General features: G+C 39.9%; 2 non-coding genes and 1 pseudogene across 2 annotated transcripts; all 3 read right to left on the bottom strand.

Annotated features, from left to right (window-relative positions):
* Positions 1 to 123: 123 nt before the first annotated feature.
* TRNAE-CUC lies at positions 124 to 196 on the bottom strand. Its single transcript has one exon. It is a non-coding gene; the product is annotated as a tRNA-Glu (tRNA).
* Positions 197 to 8,215: 8,019 nt separating this feature from the next.
* Positions 8,216 to 16,850, bottom strand: LOC121811688 (annotated as a pseudogene).
* A 1,313-nt stretch (positions 16,851 to 18,163) lies between these two features.
* Positions 18,164 to 18,236, bottom strand: TRNAE-CUC. Its single transcript has one exon. It is a non-coding gene; the product is annotated as a tRNA-Glu (tRNA).
* Positions 18,237 to 21,340: the final 3,104 nt, after the last annotated feature.

Here is a 21,340-nt window from a genome sequence, read left to right as displayed (position 1 = left end):
AAACCAATAAATAACATACTCCAATGTAGTATAAAATTCCAGTGTTATCCTATTCTATTATATACTTTCAGCTTATTCAGAATCAAATACTCCTATAAAACAAAAATAAAATAAAAAACAAAGTTCCGTTGCCGGGACTTGAACCCGGGTCTCTCGGGTGAGAGCCGAGTATCCTGACCAACTAGACTACAACGGAATCCTGATTAACATTTTACCGTAAATATTTAGTATTATAATTTGATTCAATGTTAATGAATTCTAAGATACTAGTAGTGGTACTTAGTAATCCTTAAGCACTGTAGCATATTCCTTCCTATACTTGTAGTAGTAATTTCATTTAGTGGATGTGAGCATATTCCACCCTATACTTTCAGGAAAATAGGCTTCTGTCTATTTTTTTTCCTTTCTATTTCTTATAAATATATGAAAAAAAGAGGTTGGTTTTTTAGTGCCTTTGCATTTTTGGCTATATAGAGTTTAAACTATTTTGGAATGTAAAAAAGCACAATTGGATTACGTTTTAATATGGAAGTTATTAATAATCTATCAAGTTAATTGCCTCTATATTTAACTTCGCAGTTTGTTAATATATATGTTCATAGATTTAATGGCTGATAAAGACCATAACTAACATCCAATGAAATTGAAGAATGGTTATGGCCATACGGGAAGAAATTTGATTAACAATTTAAATTTTATTGTTGACAGAAATTAATGATGGTTATGGCCATAACGGCAGAAATTTGATTAACAAAATTTTATTTAAATTGAGTGATTATATTGTTATTACATCCCATCATATCTAACTTTTATTGTTGAGAGAAATTATCTTCACCCTATCATCGCATCTGTAGTGCACGAAGAAATAATCTAATTCTCTATAAAATAAAAATTAAATTTTCATTAGAGCATTAGCAATGGGGCGCCCTATGGCGCGCCACGTCAGCAGTTTTATCCTCCTACCTCCCCACCTGCAGTGGGGCGCCCTAAGGTGCGCACTATGGCGCGCCACATCATCATTTTATTGGTTTATTTAATTAATTTAACTGTTTTCAAATAACAAGTAACGAGTAAATAAAAAACGGTCTAAATAACAAACGGCGAAGTTTTAATAAAAAAAAGTTACATCATTGAACTAATAAAAAAAAACTAAGTCGGATCAATTCCCAACTTCCGACGCAGCTCATCGAGTAACGCCCGCAGATATTCGGCTTCGTCGGGGTCGGTACACTTCTTGAGGGCCCTGTGCGTCTGCAACATCGTCCTTGCCATCGACGCTGTTGCTAACGACTCAAACGCGGTGGCCGTCTGGGTCGTGAGCTCTACCGGGACCGGAGCTTGGGTTGCAGCGGTCGACGATGAGGTCGCGGTCACCTTCCCCTTGGCCTTCGCAGCCTTGACGCCGGGAGGACGCCGGAAGGACACCGGTGTGCCGGAACTCCCTTCATCCACGTACGTCCGGTTGAGGTCAACCGGGTGGTTGCCGCTGCCGCTGCTCGTGTAATCACCAGCTTCAGTGGTCTTCGTCCTCTTCGGCGCACCAGTGTGCAGAATTCCACCTTGGAACTTCTGCTTGTCGCTCAATAGCGCCCAGATGGCCTCGTGCTTGAAGTCGCCGTACATCAACCGGTACGACAACAGCGCTTTAGCGCGCACGTCGCTCGCGCTCTCGCCACTCCCCTGTGCCGGCGTGAACTTCTCGAACTCCGCCGCGTACAAGTTCACTTGCTTCTTGACTTGATCCCAGTGCTTGCGGAGTTGCTCACGCTTGCGCTTGTACGCGGTCGGCGGCTTCACCGAATTGTAGAGGTCCGCGATGCGTTCCCAGTACGCGATTTGTCGCTGGTTGTTCGCGAATATCGGATCTTCCTATATATCTACCCAACACCGGGCCAAGGTGAGAGTTTCGTCGTCGTTGTAGTTCGTACGGCCGGGGGCGTACTCATCGCAATTACCGGGAGGCGGCAACTTCTGCGCCCGCTACCGGTTCCGCTTCTTTCTCGCTGGGGCGGAAGCGGTCGCGGCGGGGTCGGGATCGGCCGCTGCGGTTGGGCGGTGCGGAGACGGCTCCATGTCAGACAACCCATACGATTCCGTACTGAAATCGGGATCGTAATGGGCGTTGGTGTCGAACGAACGATAATCGTCGGGTTCTGTACCCGGCCAATGCGCCCCTGCGCTAAACGTAGGACTATTGGGGCTTGAATCCATTTCGTAGTAATTATGTAATTGTAAGTTTCGAAAATGAAATAGAGTGAAATGAAATGTTACAAATGAACGGTATTTATAAAAAAACGAAACTGCGTGCCATCGTCCGTGGTTGATCGTCCGCGACCTCCACAATGGATGCGGACGATGCGCGCCATCGGGCGTGCCATCGTCCGCCCATTGCGGATGCCCTTAGATTAACATGTATATCTATCTTTGTATTGCTAAAATTACGATATTGCTAAAATTTAATTTAATTCAGTCAAGCAGCCACTCACTAGGACAACCACTTGTTGAGAAAACCGGGTAATTTTCTCTCAAATAGTGAAATAAACCGATTCAGTAATTTCAGAGTTAACCCAACGGGGTCTACTCGATAAAATTACTTCCCCAAATAAATTCTCCGGAAAGACTGGTGGGGACACTGTCCTCTCTTAAATACCAGACTCCCAACAGAATTTATCAGTCGGTGTACAAAACACTACTACCAAACCCGCAAATAATATTGAATACAATACCACAACAGAAAATAAACCCAGAAATAAATGCGGAACAAAATAAATAATAAAGAAAGAACACACCCGAAACTTTGATAACGGAGTTCGGCCAAATTACCTACGTCTCCGAGCACCCTCTGCAGAGCCCGCTTATATATAGACGGAGAAGAGATTACAAATTTAGGATGAATTACAAAATGGGGGGTGAGCTCCTTTTATAGGAAGCCACACCCCTAAACTATCTACTCCCCCACCGATGTGGGATGGCAAATATTTTGCCAAAATTTCAACAAATCTCCACCTTGACAAAATATCAAATTCCACTGAATACAAATCTTCTCCATCCAAACAAACGACTCGCGGTGCTTTCATATTGGCGCAGTCAAGCGCCAGCTCCAAATCGCAGAATATTAACCAAGTTCAAACAATGTTCAAACTTGGCTCTCGTCATTACCTTGGTCAACATATCTGCAGGATTCTCCAAAGTTGGAACCTTTCTGATGACAATTTCCTCTTCTTCGAGAATTTCCCGCACAAAATGATAGCGAACATCAATGTGCTTCGTCCTTGCATGAAAGACCTGATTCTTTGCTAAATGAATAGCACTCTGGCTGTCAGAATATACTTAAAGTTGTTTCTGACCAACACCTAATTCTTTCAGCAACCCATGAAGCCAAATTGCCTCCTTCACAGCTTCAGTAATGGCCATGTACTCTGCCTCTGTCGTAGACAAAGCTACCGTTGACTGCAAGGTAGACTTCCAACTAACTGTCGCACTCGCTAAAGTGAACAAATAGCCCGTAGTAGATCTTCGCTTATCCAAATCACCAGCATAGTCGGAATCACAATATCCAACTGCAAAATGACCAAGTGATTTATCCTGCTCAAACAACAAACCAATTTCTACAGTACCTTTGATATACCGCAGAATCCATTTCACAACTTGCCAATGACCCTTTCCTGGATCATGCATGTATCTGCTCACAGTACCAACGGCCTGTGAAATGTCTGGTCTTGTACACACCATTGCATACATCAAGCTTCCAACTGCGTTAGCATAGGGAACCTTCGCCATATATTCTCGCTCATCTTCCGTATTTGGAGATAACTGAGAACTAAGTTTCAAATGAGGAGCAAGTGGGGTACTTACAGGTTTGGAATCATCATTTATACCAATACGCTGTAGTACTTTGGTCAAATACTGCTTCTGTGTCAGCCAAAGCTTGCCTCCTTCTCTATCTCTTGTTATCTCCATGCCGAGAATCTTCTTGGCTTCCCCCAAATCCTTCATCTCGAACTCTTTACTCAACTGAGCCTTCAATCTGTCAATTTCAACTTGTCTCTTTGATGCTATCAGCATATCATCAACGTATAAGAGTAGGTAGATGTAGGAACCATCTTGAAGTCTGCGCAAATACACACAGTGGTCGTATTTGCTTCTTGTATACATCTGATCCTTCATAAACTTGTCAAACCGTTTGTACCACTGTCTTGAAGACTGCTTCAATCCGTACAACGATTTGTTCAACTTGCAAATCCAATTTTCTTTACCAGCAACCTTGAATCCCTCCGGTTGGGTCATATAGATTTCCTCCTTCAGATCACCGTGTAAAAACGCGGTCTTCACATCAAGTTGAGCTAGCTCCAAATTCAACTGCGCTACCAAAGCCAACAAAATTCTAATTGAGGAATGTTTAACAACAGGAGAAAATACCTCATTGTAATCAATTCCCTCCTTCTGGGCGTAGCCTTTAGCTATCAATCTTGCTTTGTAGCGAACATCATCTTTGTCAGGAAATCCCTCTTTCTTTGCAAAAACCCATTTACATCCAATTGTCTTCTTGCCTTTCGGCAATGGCATCAGCTTCCACGTCTTGTTCTTCTGAAGAGATTGCATCTCTTCTTCCAAAGCACCTTTCCAACCATCGCTTTCTGAACTTTCAATAGCTTTCGAAAAGATACATGGAACATCATCAACAACTGGAAGTGCATATGCTACCATATCCGCAAATCGAGCAGGTTTCTTATTTTCCCGCCTCGTTCGCCTGACTGCAATTGGCTCTGATTGCTGCGAAGGTTCTTGGGGTGGAACCTCTTCATCATCTGACTCTTCTTCTTCCATAGGAGAGTCATTTGTGGTGTTCGTAGTTCGGATTACAACTGCTTCTTCGAACTCCACCTGCTTCGGTGTATACTCCACCTGAATCGTCTTCTTAGACTCCAAACACCATAACCGATATCCTTTAACACCAGCACTGAAACCCATAAACAAAACCTTCTTTGCACGTGGATCCAACTTTGATTCAGTCACATGATAATATGCAATAGAACCAAAAATACGCAAAGAATCATAATCAGTTGCAGGTTTACCGGACCATATCTCTAAAGGAGTCTTGCCATCAATGGCAGAACATGGCAAACGATTGACAATGTGTTGAGCGTATGTGATGGCCTCAGCCCAAAATTTCCTGTCTAGCCCAGCATTAGACAGCATACAACGAACTTTCTCCACTAGTGTTCGATTCATACGCTCTGACACTCCATTCTGTTGTGGTGTATTTCTCACTGTGAAGTGCCGAACTATGCCACACTCATGGCATACATCTTGGAAAGGATCACTCTTGTATTCTCCACCATTGTCAGATCGGAGAACCTTGATCTTCCTCCCCATCTGATTTTCAACTTGAGCTTTCCATTTCAGAAAAATCCCAAGGACTTCATTTTTGCTCTTCATAGTGTACACCCAAACTCTCCTGGAAAAATCATCTACAAAAGTGACAAAATAGTGTCTACCTCCAAGTGACGGAGTCTTGGCAGGTCCCCACACATCTGAGTGCACGTAATCCAGAATTCCCTTCGTATTATGGATTGCAGTGCCAAATTTCACTCTTCGCTGTTTTCCCAGAACACAATGCTCGCAAAACTCTAATTTGCAAGACTCCGTACCTTTCAATAATCCTTGCTTGGCGAGAATTTGCAATGATCTCTCACCAGCATGTCCCAATCGCAAATGCCAAAGCTTCGTCGCCTCTGCATCCTTCTTATTACTCGAAGTTGCAGTTGCTACTGTCCCCACGACTGTACTACCTTGGTAGTAATACAAATTGTTCTTCCTCACACCTTTCAGCATCACCAATGCTCCTGAAGTTGCTTTAAGAATTCCATCTCGCATCATCACAACTAGGCCTTTAGATTCTAAGGCCCCCAATGAGATGAGATTCTTCTTCAACTAGGGCACGTACCGCACATCCTTCAAAATTCTAGTGGATCCATCCTGATTCCGTAGCTTGATTGAGCCTATCCCGGCTGTCTTACATGGACTGTCATTCCCCATGTAAACAAGTCCGTCATTGAGTTCTTCGAAATCAAAGAACCACTCCCTGATGGGACACATATGATAGGTGCAACCTGAATCCAATATCCACTCGTCTGGATGCGATGTTGAAGGTGAAACCGTCAAAGAACAATCTGACTCCGCATCATTTTTGCATTCGGCAACATTTGCATCTTGCGAAGCCTTTTCTTTCTTCTTCAACTTTGGGCAGTCTTTCTTCCAATGTCCTTTCTCATAACAGAAAGCACACTCATCTTTGGCAGCTCGTTTTTCGATTTGGACCTTCCTCTTCTCTCCTTTGATCGGCCTTGTTGACGACCTCTTGCCACTAATGCTTCATCTGTAACTGCTTTGCCTTTCATTTTATCTGTCTTTCGCAATTCATGACTATACAAAGCAGAACATACAGTATCTAAAGACACATTCTCTTTACCGTGGAGTAATGTGGCCTCCAGATGTTCAAATTCATCAGGTAGAGACGACAACAACATCAATGCCAGATCCTCATCCTCAAATTTCACATCTAAATTTAGCAGGTCTGCTACTAATTGGTTAAACAAAGTAATGCGTTCATTCATAGTGGTACCTGATCGGTATTCAAATCGGAACAACCTTTTCTTCATAAGGAGCTTATTCTGACCACTCTTCTTCAGAAATTTGTCCTCCAGTGTCTTCCACAATCTATGTGCAGAAGTCTCATTCTTGACAGCATACTTCTGCTCCCTGGACAGACACGACCGAATTGTTCCACAAGCTAACCGATTTATGGTACTCCAATCTTTATCATCTATATCTTCTGGTTTCTTTTCTTCAATGGCAATGTCAAGACCCTGCTGGAAAAGAGAGTCTAGAACCTCCCCCTGCCACATACCAAAATGACCAGTACCGTCAAATATCTCCACCGTCAATTTCATATTTGACAGTGGAAACCTCGACCACGATGACGAAGAACTAGCCTTGTTTTCTTGATCATTACCCGCCATTACAGACTCAAAATAAAGTATTCAATATTACAAACAAACAGAACCAAGGACGAACCTTTGGCTCTGATACCACTTGTTGAGAAAACCGGGTAATTTTCTCTCAAATAGTGAAATAAACCGATTCAGTAATTTTAGAGTTAACCCAACGGGGTCTACTCGATAAAATTACTTCCCCAAATAAATTCTCCGGAAAGACTGGTGGGGACACTGTCCTCTCTTAAATACCAGACTCCCAACAGAATTTATCAGTCGGTGTACAAAACACTACTACCAAACCAGCAAATAATATTGAATACAATACCACAACAGAAAATAAACCCAGAAATAAATGCGGAACAAAATAAATAATAAAGAAAGAACACACCCGAAACTTTGATAACGGAGTTCGGCCAAATTACCTACGTCTCCGAGCACCCTCTGCAGAGCCCGCTTATATATAGACGGAGAAGAGATTACAAATTTAGGATGAATTACAAAATGGGGGGTGAGCTCCTTTTATAGGAAGCCACACCCCTAAACTATCTACTCCCCACCGATGTGAGATGGCAAATATTTTGCCAAAATTTCAACACCACTCTATCCTTATAAGAATCTTGTGTATCATTGATGCTTTTCGTAGTTGTCACAGTGGTTATAAGCCCATCATAATGTTGCTTTTCATAGTTGTCATACTACTCTTAACACCATACTCAACTACACTTTTATCTAATCAAAGACTGGGATTCAACACAATTTCGTTTTAACCATAACTATTTTTGTGAATTGCAAATATATCACACGAAGACAAAAAATCTGCTTCTCAACAAAAAATAAATAAAAATTCATATTTAATTTGGAATAATCCTTTTATATATAATGGCACTAATTCATCATTTTGAATCAGTTTTATCATTGCCCACCACATTTTAATTAATCAATCAATTAATTCGTCTATATATCAGATGTTAATTAGTTAGTAATTAATTAATCATCAATGTTTCTCTCTCCACCAACCTATGTTCCTTCTTTCTTCTCTCGCAATGAAGTGAGCAAAATGAGTAGAACAGAACACACCCAAACCCAGCTCTCACTCTGAAATCTGAATCGATGCCATTTGCCGTCTATTCCCACCGCTGCAAATCCGCCGCGCATCCCTCAGCCCACGCAGACAATGGTTGTAGACTAGAGCAGAGGAGTATGAGTGAGAAACGAGATGGAGACAAAGCTTGACTTTACGTGAATTAGATAACTACTATTCCTCACATGAGATAGCATTCAATGAGAATCTTTACACACCCAAAATAAATATGAATATGTAAAGTTGAAACAAAATAAAAATAGCTAAATGTGCATGAATCGATCCACAAGCGGACGAAGGCCCAGAAAAACAGAATAGTAGGCGGCTTGAGTTGGGTGTACAGAGTCCCAGAAGAGATACTTTGCATCGTCCAAACAAATTGGAGATAATGGATTACATAACACCGAAAGTTCTATTATTCCGCTCCCGCAGCAACCCCGGTTCACATTCTCAAAACCTGTCATTTTTCAAATTCATTATCTTGGAAAATTGATCACACCACTAATAATTCTTATTAGGTACGTAGATATATATAGTTACCGAATTGTTTGGGATTTCTGACCATGCGATCTATGGGATTAAATATATCGAGATAAACGATAGTGGCGGAGGGAGTCTGCTTTTGCAGAGCCGCCAACTTGCGTTGGAGTAGAGTGTTATAACGGCGGGCCGACGGCGGAGAGGCGCTGGATGCAGCCGCGCTGAGTAAGAGCGTTGTCTGAAAAAAGAGTGATGACAGCTGGCACGCACCCTATTGGTGGCAATCCCACAAATGCAATCTTCCTTGCCCCCAGCTCCAATAGCCCCTGCATCCACCAAATTATTATTACTACAACCATTTAATTCAATCAATTTTAATTTTTGTTGCTCAATAATCGTAGCATAATATTACGTCAATAACATTAATATTTTAAGAGCATCTCCAATGCACGGATGTCCCACTCGGACATCCACTAGGACTTCCCAAAAACACCTTCTGCCACGTCACTAGGACTTCCCATCCTACTGACACGTCACTAGGACTTCTCATCCCACTGACACGTCACTAGGACTTCCCCTGCACAATCAGCCCTTCTCATCGCCCTTCCCACTAGGACTTCCCGCAATAAAAAAAAATCACAAATTCACAAATAAAGCAATTTACGTTTACGGAAATAAAATTTCAACGAGCCGTATATATAGAGTTTTTTTATAAAAAAAATTATAACTCGGACGTCCGACCCACGACACAATGGCGGACGTCCACCCGCCCGTCGCGCGGATATCAGAGGACATCCGACGTCCATACGGGACGTTCGTATCCGACTGTATGTGTTACAATGGCGGACGTCCCGGTCGCCCGTCACGGAAGTCCGACCGAACTTCCGCCATTGGAGATGCTTACTTTATTATAAGGAGAGTAATTATCTATTCCATCATTAATTGTTCTCACATCATAAGGAGTATGTTTCTAGCACTTCATATTGCATATATTATTATTATTATTATTATTATTATTATTATTATTATTATTTTTAAATACTAGTCTTGGATTATTAATTATTCTCTCCGTCTCACTCTAGATGGATTATTTCTAAATACTATGCTATAACTTAAAATGTTTAAGAATATATAGTCGCCCGCCCTATTGATTTAAGAAAGACAACTCGTATTGAGAAAAAAAATCCTTGTTCATAACTGTTAAGTTTGATTTTCGATTGAGTGTGTGTGCGAATGCGTGTTTTGATTTAGAGATTGTATGGAGAATCTTGAGAGAGGATTATCATTGAAATCAGATGAAGATTACACAATGAGCTAACAACTGTTACAACAGCTCTAACTAACTATTTAACCTCTAAGTTTCTAACGGTCGAAAAGCTAATCGAACGGGTGAGATTTAAAGTTGAGTGAGGCGCGCGATCCAACGGTAGCTGAAGAGTTTCAGCTCCTTGACGTTTCCCGAACTTAAAACCTTTCTTCATAGCAGCGATTCATCAATCTATCTTACAAACTCCACCGTGATGATTCGCCTACTAGCTCCACCTTCATTAAATCTTCCTGAGATTTATCAAGTCCATGCACAACTCCAACTTCAACTTTGGCATTGGTTTTGTCAGCATATCAGCTGGATTGTCAGCTTTGTGGACCTTGAACACTCTGATTTCACCATCCTCTATCTTCTCCCGGATGAAGTGCAAGCGCACATCTATGTGCTTACTTCTCTCATGATATACTTGGTGCTTGGCTAAACTCAAAGCACTATTGTTGTCACAACCTATGCTTAGTGATTCTTGCTCCACACCAAAATCTTTCAGCATACCCTTCAGCCATGAACTCTCATTCACAGCAGATGTCAATGCCATGAACTCAGCCTCAGTTGTGGATAAAGCAACCACAGATTGCAAGCTGCTCTTCCAGCTGATAACTGATCCATATAATGTGAATAGATACCCTGATTGAGATCTTCTCGTATCTAGATTTCCAGCAAAGTCTGAATCACTCCATCCTATCAGAGCATCTCCCACACATTCACTCCCACCATCAAACATGATTCCACACTCAGTAGCTCCCCTCAGATACCTCATCAGCCATTTCAATGCTGACCAATGCTCTCTGCCATAGTTTGTCATGTACCTACTGGTTACTGATATGGCTTGTGCAATGTCGGGCCTTGTGCAAATCATAGCATACATTATGCTTCCAATAATGTTAGCATAAGGTATATTCTGCATTTCCCTCATCTCAGCTTCAGTTCTTGGCTGTTGGCTTGCTATCAGCTTGTAATGTTGAGCCATAGGCACTGCCACTTTCTTTGTTTCTTCCATCTTGAACCTTCTCAACAGCCTAGAGACATATTCAGATTGGGTAAGATAGATTTGCTTCTTTTCCCTGCTCCTGATTATGGCCATGCCCAGAATTCTTCTGGCGGGCCCTAGGTCTTTCATCTCAAATGCATTACTGAGATCATGCTTCACCTTCTGTACTTCATTCATATCAGCTCCGGCTAGCAACATATCATCTACATACAAGAGTAGATAAGCCACAGCAGCTCCATCTACACTCTTAATATAGACACATCCATCATAAGAAGACCTCAGAAAACCAGACTTCACCATGTGCTCATTGAACTTCATATGCCACTGACGGCTGGCTTGCTTCAACCCATAAATGCTCTTCTTTAATAAGCAAACCTTGCTCTCATGTCCAGCCTTCACAAATCCCCTGGGTTGAACCATATAAATAGTCTCTTTGAGCTCACCAAGCAAAAAGGCTGTTTTAACATCTAGTTGTTCTAGCTCCCAATCCTTTCTTACCACTATAGCCAACAGAATTCTGATTAGAAGTATGTTTGACCACGGGAGAAAACACCTCTTCATAATCAATGCCATATTCTTGTGTGAAACCCCTTGCAACCAATCTAGCTTTGTGTCTGACTTTATCACCATCACCACCTTCTAACTTTCTTTTGAAAATCCATTTACAACTGACTATTCTCCTTCCATTCGGCCTTTCAACCAACACCCATGTACCATTTTTCAGTAATGAGTCAATTTCATCAATCATTGCATGCTTCCATTTATCAAAATCTGTTGCACTAACAGCTTCCTCATATGTATTTGGCTCAGAATATTCAACCTCTTCTGCAGCTATCAGACAAAAGTACAGGTATTCTGCATCTGAATACCTTGTTGAGGGCTTCACAACTCTTCTTACTCTATCTCGAGTCAGTTTCCAGTCAGCCTTATCATCAGTGTTGGATTGTGGAGGTGGATCTGGTACATTGCTCTCACCAGTTTCAGCAGTATTTCCACCCATATTCTCTTCCCCATGCTCCACCTCAAACTCAGTAAGTGTAGGAGCAACTATCCTCTCTGCATTATCAGAAGTAGTAGCATCTGACCTTTTCTTAAAAGGCAAATCATTTCCCCAGAAAGCAACATCCCTGCTGATTATTATTCTTCCTTTTCCAGGCTCAACACACCAGAGCCTATAGCCTTTTACACCGGGTTGATACCCCAACATGATACATTTAACCACCCTTGCTTCAAGTTTTCCCTGCTTGATGTGTGCAAAAGCTTTACAACCAAAGGTCCTCAAATTCTCATAAGTGCACTGCCTCCCAAACCATCTATTGTCTGGTATGTCTCCATTTATAGAAGATGAAGGGCATTTGTTCATCAAGATCACAGCCGTGGCAGCAGCCTCTGCCCAGAACCTCTTTTCAAGACCAGCAGCAATCAGTAAACATCTAGTTCTCTCAAGAATTGTGCGGTTTGCCCTCTCTGCCACTCCATTTTGCTGTGGATTGAGGGGAACCGTTCTATGCCTCCTGATGCCTATTTCCTTGCAAAACTCATCAAATTCCCTTGACAAGTACTCCAATCCATTGTCGGTTCTCAGGCAGCCCAGACTTGTATGCTTTTCTGCCTCCATCTCTATGCACCAGTGCCTGAATTTAGAGAATGCTTCTGATTTTTCCTTTAAGATGTAGATCCATACCTTTCTTGTGTAGTCATCTATGATGCTCATGTAGTATCTTCCCCCTCCAATGGAATTCACTTGAGCAGGCCCCCACAAGTCACTATGAGCATAATCAAGTGGCTTTGTGGAGGTGTGATTGGCCTTTGGATTGCTAAGCTTCTTTGCCTTTCCCAGCATACATTCTTCACATTGAAATGTACTATCTTCTTCTGTTTCATCACAATGTAGGAGCCCTCTTTTTACCAGCTCCTTTATAGTGCCTAAGGCTGGATGTCCCAGCCTGCCATGCCAAGTTCTGAGATTTTCAGCAACCAAAGCATATGATTCTTCTGATTCACTCTTCTGTACAGTAGCAGTCATGTAATATAAACTCCCTTTTCTCTCAGCCTTCATCAACAATTTTCCTGACTTGCTTATGGTCATGACACCAGCCTCAGAGACAAATTTATATCCCTTCTTCTCAAGGGTGCCTAATGATATCAGGTTTCTCTTTATATCTGGTATATACCTGACTTTACTCAACAAAATGTTGCTACCATGTTCAACCCGAAGTCTGATCACCCCAATCCCCTTGATGGAACAAGTCTGATTATTCCCCAGAATTACAGACCCTGATGTTTCTTTTATGCTCTCAAACCAAGAAAGATTGTGGCTCATGTGGAAACTACAACTCGAGTCCATGATCCAGGAACCACAATCCTTTTTGTCTGCTACATTCAAAGCCACTGGAGGCTCATCATCTTCAACCTCCTCAATTGAGTTTACAGCCTTTGTTCCACCACCTTCTTGCTGCTTTCTTTTCCAACCAAAACAGTCTTTCTTGAGGTGACCGGGTTTCTTGCACCAATGACAAGAACGGGTTTCCTTTTGTCCTTCATTCGGCACAAACTTTGGTGTATCAGTCTGCTTCTTGTATGGGTTTTTCCCTTTGAACTTCTTCACGTTCAAGCTTTCAGAGAATGAATTTCCTCCTTTCATCTCAAGATTTTGCAGCTCCTTCGATCTCAAGGCTGTCTGCACCTCGAAGAACGTCACCGTCCTCTCACGCCCATACAAAATAGCATCGCGCAGTTGATCATACTGTGATGGTAACGCATTCAATAGCAGAATTGCCTTATCCTCATCACCTATCGATACATCTATATTCTCCAGATCATCGATAGTTTTATTAAAATCCTCCAACTGCTCCAACACCCCCTTTCCTTCCAAGAATTTATATGAATACAACCGCTGCTTCATAATCAACCTATTCGCTAGCGATTTAGTAAGGCATAAATCCTCAAGTTTAGCCATTATACCTGCTGCCGTCTTCTCTCTCGCGATTTCCCGCAACACCTTATCTCCAAGGCATAGTACAATCGTGTTGTAGGCCTTCGCTTCATTTTCCGCACGTTGTTGAATCACCTTCTCTTCCAGATTTTCAGGCTCCGCCCCCTTCGGTTTCACTTCCAATGCGGATGCAAGGCCTTGCTGTGTAAGCATCGCCCGCATCTTCATCTTCCAAAGAGCAAAATCATTTTTACCTGTGAATTTCTCCGCCTCAAAACGTGCAGCCATTTCGCTTCGTAGATTCGATTCCTTTTCGCAAGATCAACGCAAGAATCTCCTTCCCACCGGATGGCGCCAATTGTTAAGTTTGATCTTCGATTGAGTGTGCGTGCGAATGCGCGTTTTGATTTAGAGATTGTATGGAGAATCTTGAGAGAGGATTATCATTGAAATCGGATGAAGATTACACAATGAGCTAACTACTGTTACAACAGCTCTAACTAACTATTTAACCTCTAAGTTTCTAACGGTCGAAAAGCTAATCGAACGGGTGAGATTTAAAGTTGAGTGAGGCGCGCGATCCAACGGTAGCTGAAGAGTTTCAGCTCCTTGACGTTTCCCGAACTTAAAACCTTTCTTCATAGCAGCGATTCATCAATCTATCTTACAATAACTCGTACACCTCTAAAAATGGGTGAGATAATAGTCAAAGAAAAATGTGTTTCTAGAGCCAATTATAGTTTCTATCTATTTTTTTAGAATTATTTGAAATCTATGGTTCATTGCTAAAATATTAATTTTGTACCTAATCAAAGTTTTGAAACATAATCAAATATTATCGCTAGAATTTTCAGCTAAATATTAATTTTACTAACGTTTTGAATCATAATCACATACTATTGCTAGATTAATTTTCAGCGCCAAACTGTTGACTTGACATATGTATTTTCTATTGCAACAAATTTTATGCTTTGATCATATTTGACACGTTTCGAAAGAAACTTTACACATAAATCTCTCACATGTCAAATTAATAACAAGGCGCCAAATGATTAATCTAGTGATGGATTTTGAATTATTGGATATGATTTTAAACAACACGTATAAAATTGATATTTAAAAAAATTGGAATAAATTTATAAATCTAGTACCACCGAAAATCTGGAAAAAAATGATAACCCTATTTTTTATTTGAGTGGCTATGAACGATCTCTTTCCTTTATCCACAATGTATGGACTGTCGTATATCTCCTAAAGAGTTAATTAAAATGTATGGTGCCGTATGTATAATGCCACATAAATATATTACTCCTATTATATTTAAAACCTCATATGAATTTATGAAGTGGTTGTAACCTCTTATTGAATTTGTTTCTATTTCCACATTCCACATAGTTGGGGAGTATTTCTTTTCTGTTCATTCTTTAATTTTCCTTATATCTGATTTAGAACATACCATCATTATGGTCTTTAAATTTAGTACTACTCCCTACTTTATAGTTTTTCATAACTAACAATTCCCTTAAAAAAAACCAACTAATTTAAGTTCTACCAGACTCTACTTAATGTGGCCCACCTCATAAATATTAATATTATTACTACTGATGGTTGAACAGTCCAACAGAACAGATAGTACACACTCTTTACTCGAGTAAAGCTGTCGGCAGCACCTAGAATAATATACTACCTCCGTCCCTCAAGTATTGTCCCACTTTGACCCGACACAGATTTTAAAAAATGTAATGGAAAACGAGTTGAAAAAGTTAGTGGATTGTGGTTCTTACTTTTACATATTCGTTTTATAATAAAATGTGAGTACGAATGAGTTAGTGGAATATGAGATCCACTACCAAAAATGGTAAAAAGTGAAATGAGACAAACATTTATGGAGGTAGTAACTAACTCACGTAGAATAATATAGTTGTATAAGAAATTGGAATGAATCAGTAATTTGTTTATGCAATAGTGAAGGAGAGATTATAGTAGTACCTGAATGAGTTGATGGCCTTGCTGCAGTATGAAATCTTGATATGCAGAAATATTGTAGGTTTTGCTTCGAATTTTGGTGGGCCCATAATAATTAACCATAAAATCGTTAGTCCCCGCGCTTATTAGAAAAAAAGCACTACTTATCAGCCTTCTCGTGTTCTTCTTTCCAATCTCCACTTCCATTCTTGATTTGTACTCTTTGAAATATTTCAGTTGCTTTTGTATAGGAATCACCCCCTGCATTTCCACAAATCCACCATAGTCAAAATACGTGTCACATTTGTGTTGTGTGTGAGAGAGATAGAGGGTGAAAGAGAGACATTGATTTGGGCGGTAAGGGGGTCGAAGCCAGTGCCGGCAGAAGCAAAACAAACTCCGGTCTTGAGGTCATCAACGGTGAGCGTGGGGTCTAAGTATGGCGGTATCATGTCTTTGATCCCGGCATAAGAAGCTGCACTTTCACAAATATAACATTAAAGGGACTTCTTCATGTACTTTACAAACTAGTTGATGGATAACTCAAGACTTTCTTGATTTAGTATACTTTTTTGTTATCCATATACAAATTAAGTAATCTTGTTAGAATGTTTTACATCACAAGATACAGTCAGTACATCTCAATTCTGGACATACTGGTCGCAGAATCTTACCAACTAAGTTAGAACTTTGTTGTCATGTAAGTTATATTTGCTTGCAAAATTATGAATGAAAAATAGGAAAACACTTACACAAATAGTCAGGGACGAGCTTGCCGTTAGTAAACCTTCCGGTGGAGATGTGGTCAGGAAGATCCTTGCCATAGGGCGGGAAGTTGCTCCGACTAATAGTGGGAATATAGTTGTTGTTGCCAGAATCAGCTGTAGAGTCACCGAACACAAAAAATGCAGAGATTGAAGAGTTAATTGCAGCCAACCTCCGCGTCTCTGCAGTTTGCAGTGTGAAAACGAGTAGGACCACAAAATGAGCAAGGAACAGCATGGAAACTGTTTGGAACAAACCGGAGGGAGACATGCTTGGAAAAGGAAACTGAACAGCTTTTACCGAATTCAGGAAATGCATATATATATATATATATATAGCCCTGCCTAAATAAATTCTGCCAATAATAATACACACTCTTATTTAGGCTTGAATCAATCATTCGATATACTCTTACGTATTCCTGATAGATAAATAAATAAGGTAGTTGGGGGGACAATTGATTTTTTGGAATGAATATAGCAGCATAGCTTAAGCTAGGATTTACGATCAGTAATCAACGTGTAAGATAGGACTTTTAAGTATTATTAATAAAATAGTAATAATAGTTATCGAGATTATATTATAGATAGGGCATGAAATGATAAAAATGTCCTTATTGCAAATATATGGTAGTATAAAAAATTGCGTACACAAGTTCGGTATTCAATATATTAGCCAAATAATTTATGAATTGATAGTAAAATGATTATGTTTATAAATTGATGATTAATTAGGATATGCGAAATCTACTAGTTGTTAATTTCGACTAATTAAATTTATAATCACTTAGATTTGATCGACGAACAAATCTAAAGAAGGTAAAATTGTAGCTACGATTGGAACAATAGAAGTCTCCCAAAATCAAGCAGAGAAGTTAAGCATCGGCCATATTTTCTAGACGTGCTATATTTACCAATGACTTTTAAGATTATTTTAAAATTTTACCCAATGCTATATTCTAATTCATGACTTTTAAAGGTTAAAGTTTGAAAGATGTTATTTGTACTGTAATATAGTACATCATATAATATTGTACTACTTTTTCTTACTAGTATTGTAATATACTTAATTAATAGTTTTGTCAAAATATTCTAATATGAACAATTAAACAATTTGTTTTACTTGTGAAAAACTTAATACTCCTATTATTAATATTATTAGTAGGTGAAATTCTTTTTAAGGTCGTTACACAATGAATATATCAATTATTCTCGATTATATTAAATTTGCTTGATATGCATTTATTTCTTGAGTACTAAATTATCTGAAAACATTTCTTTATTATTAAGATCTTCTAATTTTAAATGATGAAAAAAGGCAAAACATAAAAAGGTCTTCCTACGACTAATTTCGATGACAAAAACATTGAGAGATACCTCCAACTATTAACAATGGCAGAGCTAAAATATTTTTTCTTCTTGGGCCCTCACTGCAAAATTTTTGGCTCTGCCACTGTGACAATAAGTTTTTACCATATACTAGCCTCTGCTTTCAGAAATCAAGTTTTGTCTATTTAATTCATTCTCTTCAATATATACTTATAAAATTCCATAGTTTTATCCTATTTCAGCATTACTTTCAAATTATGAAGAATCAAACAATAAAAGGAGTGCCAAAAAGTAAGTTCCGTTGCCGGGACTTGAACCCGGGTCTCTCGGGTGAGAGCCGAGTATCCTAACCAACTAGACTACAACGGAATCTTGCTATAAATTCCACTAAGTCAATCTAATAGTGACTGAATTCTGAGATCAATCAGCACCGCAGCATTGTTGATACCAGACATTAAAAAAAAATCAAAATGTGTTTTCCATGTCAAATTATTGATAGAATGTTAAATGCTTTGGTAATCAAAATGTGTAAGCATATTAAAGTGAGGATGGATCATATAACGACTGACCGACACCTTCGTTTCATCATTGTGGGCTTCTGGCCTTCTAAATTACTTCTACCGATCACGATACATTACAATTAAATTTTTTAAATATACAGTATTTCGTAGGCTATTCATAGTTAACAATAGCTATGCATATAATTTAGTAATATTCTTATAGGTAATTCATTGTGAGACGCAAAACATTGAATGCTCACCTTAACATATTCAATACTTTCGTCCATAAAAAATAATCATGCTTTTTTCTTTAAAAAATATTGACTATTCAAAAAAATTAATATCTATCTAATTATAGTTAACCTTTTCTCTCTATATTTTTCAACACTTCAACTATTTTTTTTATGTATTTCTTAGTTTTTACTTATCAAATTTGCATTAAAACTCATACCCTCAATAACTAAATTACTTTTTATTAACGGGAGGTTCGAGGTAGTAGCTAGTTATAATAAGTAGTGTTATGGAGTTGGGCACAACTGAACAACTAATGAAGTTGAGGGACTGATATGCAATAGCTCAGGGACTAATATGCAAATTCTTGTAATTTTCTGTTTGAATTTCCCTCCCAAATATTGAGTATGAAAAGAGAGGGAGTTAGTTAGAATTTTTCACTTCTGAAATCCAGCTGTAGCTAACCGAGAGAAATAAGAGTTGTTCATCTTGTGTTAGTGAGAATTCTTCCACACATTTGAATAAAAGGTTCTCCATCATTTCTTCTTGAGTTCTTAGTGTTCTTGACTATTCATTTTTCGATCAATTGTGTTGTTGCTATTCTTATTATTCGTTCCGAGTGTTGATCTTGGATGTGCTCGAGATCTGAGTTTGATTGCGTTGAGCTAGAGATTACAAATTGGCGCCGTCTGTGGGAACGAGAGAAGACGACGCATACGACAATGTCTACCGCGAAATTTGACGTTGAGCGGTTCACCGGCGAAAATGATTTCGGCCTGTGGAGATTGAAAATGAGAGTTGTTCTAATGCAGCAAGGTGTCTGGGATTATGTGAAATCCAAGACGGATAAGACGGAACTTCAAGGGGTGGATGCGGCGAAATCGCAAGAGATGGAATATAAGGCGTATAGCTCGATCATCTTATGCCTCAGTGATAGGGTTTTGAGGGAAGTCCAAAAAGAAGATAATGCCGCAGGAATGTGGGAGAAATTAGAAAAGATCTATATGGAGAAGTAGATTTCAAATAGGTTGCATCTCAAGCAAAGATTGTTCAACTTTAGATTTTCTAATTCCAAGAATCTGGCGGATCAGCTGGAAGATTTTCGAAAGTGTATAGATGATCTTGAAGGTGTGGATGATCCTATGAAGGATGAAGATAAAGCTTTGATGCTGTTGAATGCCCTGCCTCAGAATTTTGAACAATTCAAGGATTCCATACTTCTGGGGAGAGATTCCAAGGTGACCTTGGAGGAGGTGTATTCTGCACTAAAATTGAAGAGAATGCAGAAATCAGTCAGCAAGCCAATTGATCAAGCCGCTGAGAGCTTGAATGTGACAGCAGCATCAAAGAAACCCTTCAAGTTCAAGAAACCATCGCATGATAAGTGGAAACCAAGATCATCAAAGGATGGAGATCAGAAAGAATCAAGGAGCTGCTTCTGGTGTAAAAAGCCAGGACACATCAAACAAAACTGCTTTGCTTGGAAGAAAAAGCAAGCTGAAAGTCATAAAGAAGAAGGCACAACAGCTCTCACTGAAGAAATAGAAGAAGCAAGAGCATTGAATGTGGTCCAAAGCAGTCCAATGTCCAAGTTGTGGATCATGGATTCGGGCTGCAGCTTCCACATGTCCTCAAATCTTGAGTGGTTTATGGACATGAAAAAGTCAGATGGCTCAGTATTGCTAGGAGATGATCACGTTTGTGATGTGAAGGGTGTGGGGAAGATATGTTTGAGGATGTATGATGGATCTTTGAGAACTCTCACTGATGTGAGATACATTCCATCCATCAAAAGGAATCCGATATCCTTGGGCCTTCTTGAGAAGAATGGCTATAAATTGACTCTCTTTGGTGGAGAGATGCTTGTCACAAAGGATGGCCAGGTGATCATGAAGGCTGTAAGAAACAATGTGCTCTATTATCTACAGGCTGAGGCAGTTGCTGGATCGGCTAACTCCACTCAACAGACCATCAATTGGCATGCTAGGCTGGGCCATGTGGGAGACACTGGGCTGATGCAGCTGGTAAAGCAAGGCATTATTCAGATGGCTGAATCAGAGACACAGAGAGCCATTGCATCATGTGAAGAGTGCATTCTTGGAAAAAGCAAAAAGCTACCATATGGAGTAGGCAAACACAACTCAACAGAGCCTCTCCAATATGTTCACAGTGACATATGGGGCCCTGCACCAGTAAATAGCATTGGAGGAGGCAGGTATTTCTTATCTTTTGTTGATGATTTCTCAAGAAAGGTTTGGATAATGATCATGAAAGAAAAGTCAGAGACATTCCAGAGATTTCAAGAATGGTGCACTGCAGTTGAGTTAGAAAAGGGAAAGCCTTTGAGGTGCCTTAGAACTGACAATGGGCTGGAATTCTTGTCCCATGAGTTTGATGAATTTTGTAAGAGAAAGGGATTAAGAGGCGCAGGACAGTCCCACACAACCCCCAACAAAATGGGGTTGCAGAGAGGATCAATAGGACCATTCTTGAAAGAGTCAGATGCATGTTGATAGCCTCTGGAATGTCAAAGCCTTTCTGGGCTGAAGCAGCCTCCACTGCTGTTGCTTTAATCAACAAATGTCCCTCTGCTGCTATTGAAAATCAGACTCCAGACAGTAGATACTATGGATCTTGTGGAGACTACTCCAGATTGAGGTCATTTGGGTGTAGAGCATATGCTCATATCAAACAAGGAAAGTTGGAGCCAAGGGCTCTCAGATGTGTGATGATAGGCTATCA

The sequence above is a fragment of the Salvia splendens genome, chromosome 7 (assembly GCF_004379255.2).
Source record: "Salvia splendens isolate huo1 chromosome 7, SspV2, whole genome shotgun sequence".
In the NCBI taxonomy this organism is placed as follows: Eukaryota; Viridiplantae; Streptophyta; class Magnoliopsida; order Lamiales; family Lamiaceae; genus Salvia; species Salvia splendens.
This window is presented reverse-complemented; position numbering and strand designations above follow the sequence as displayed.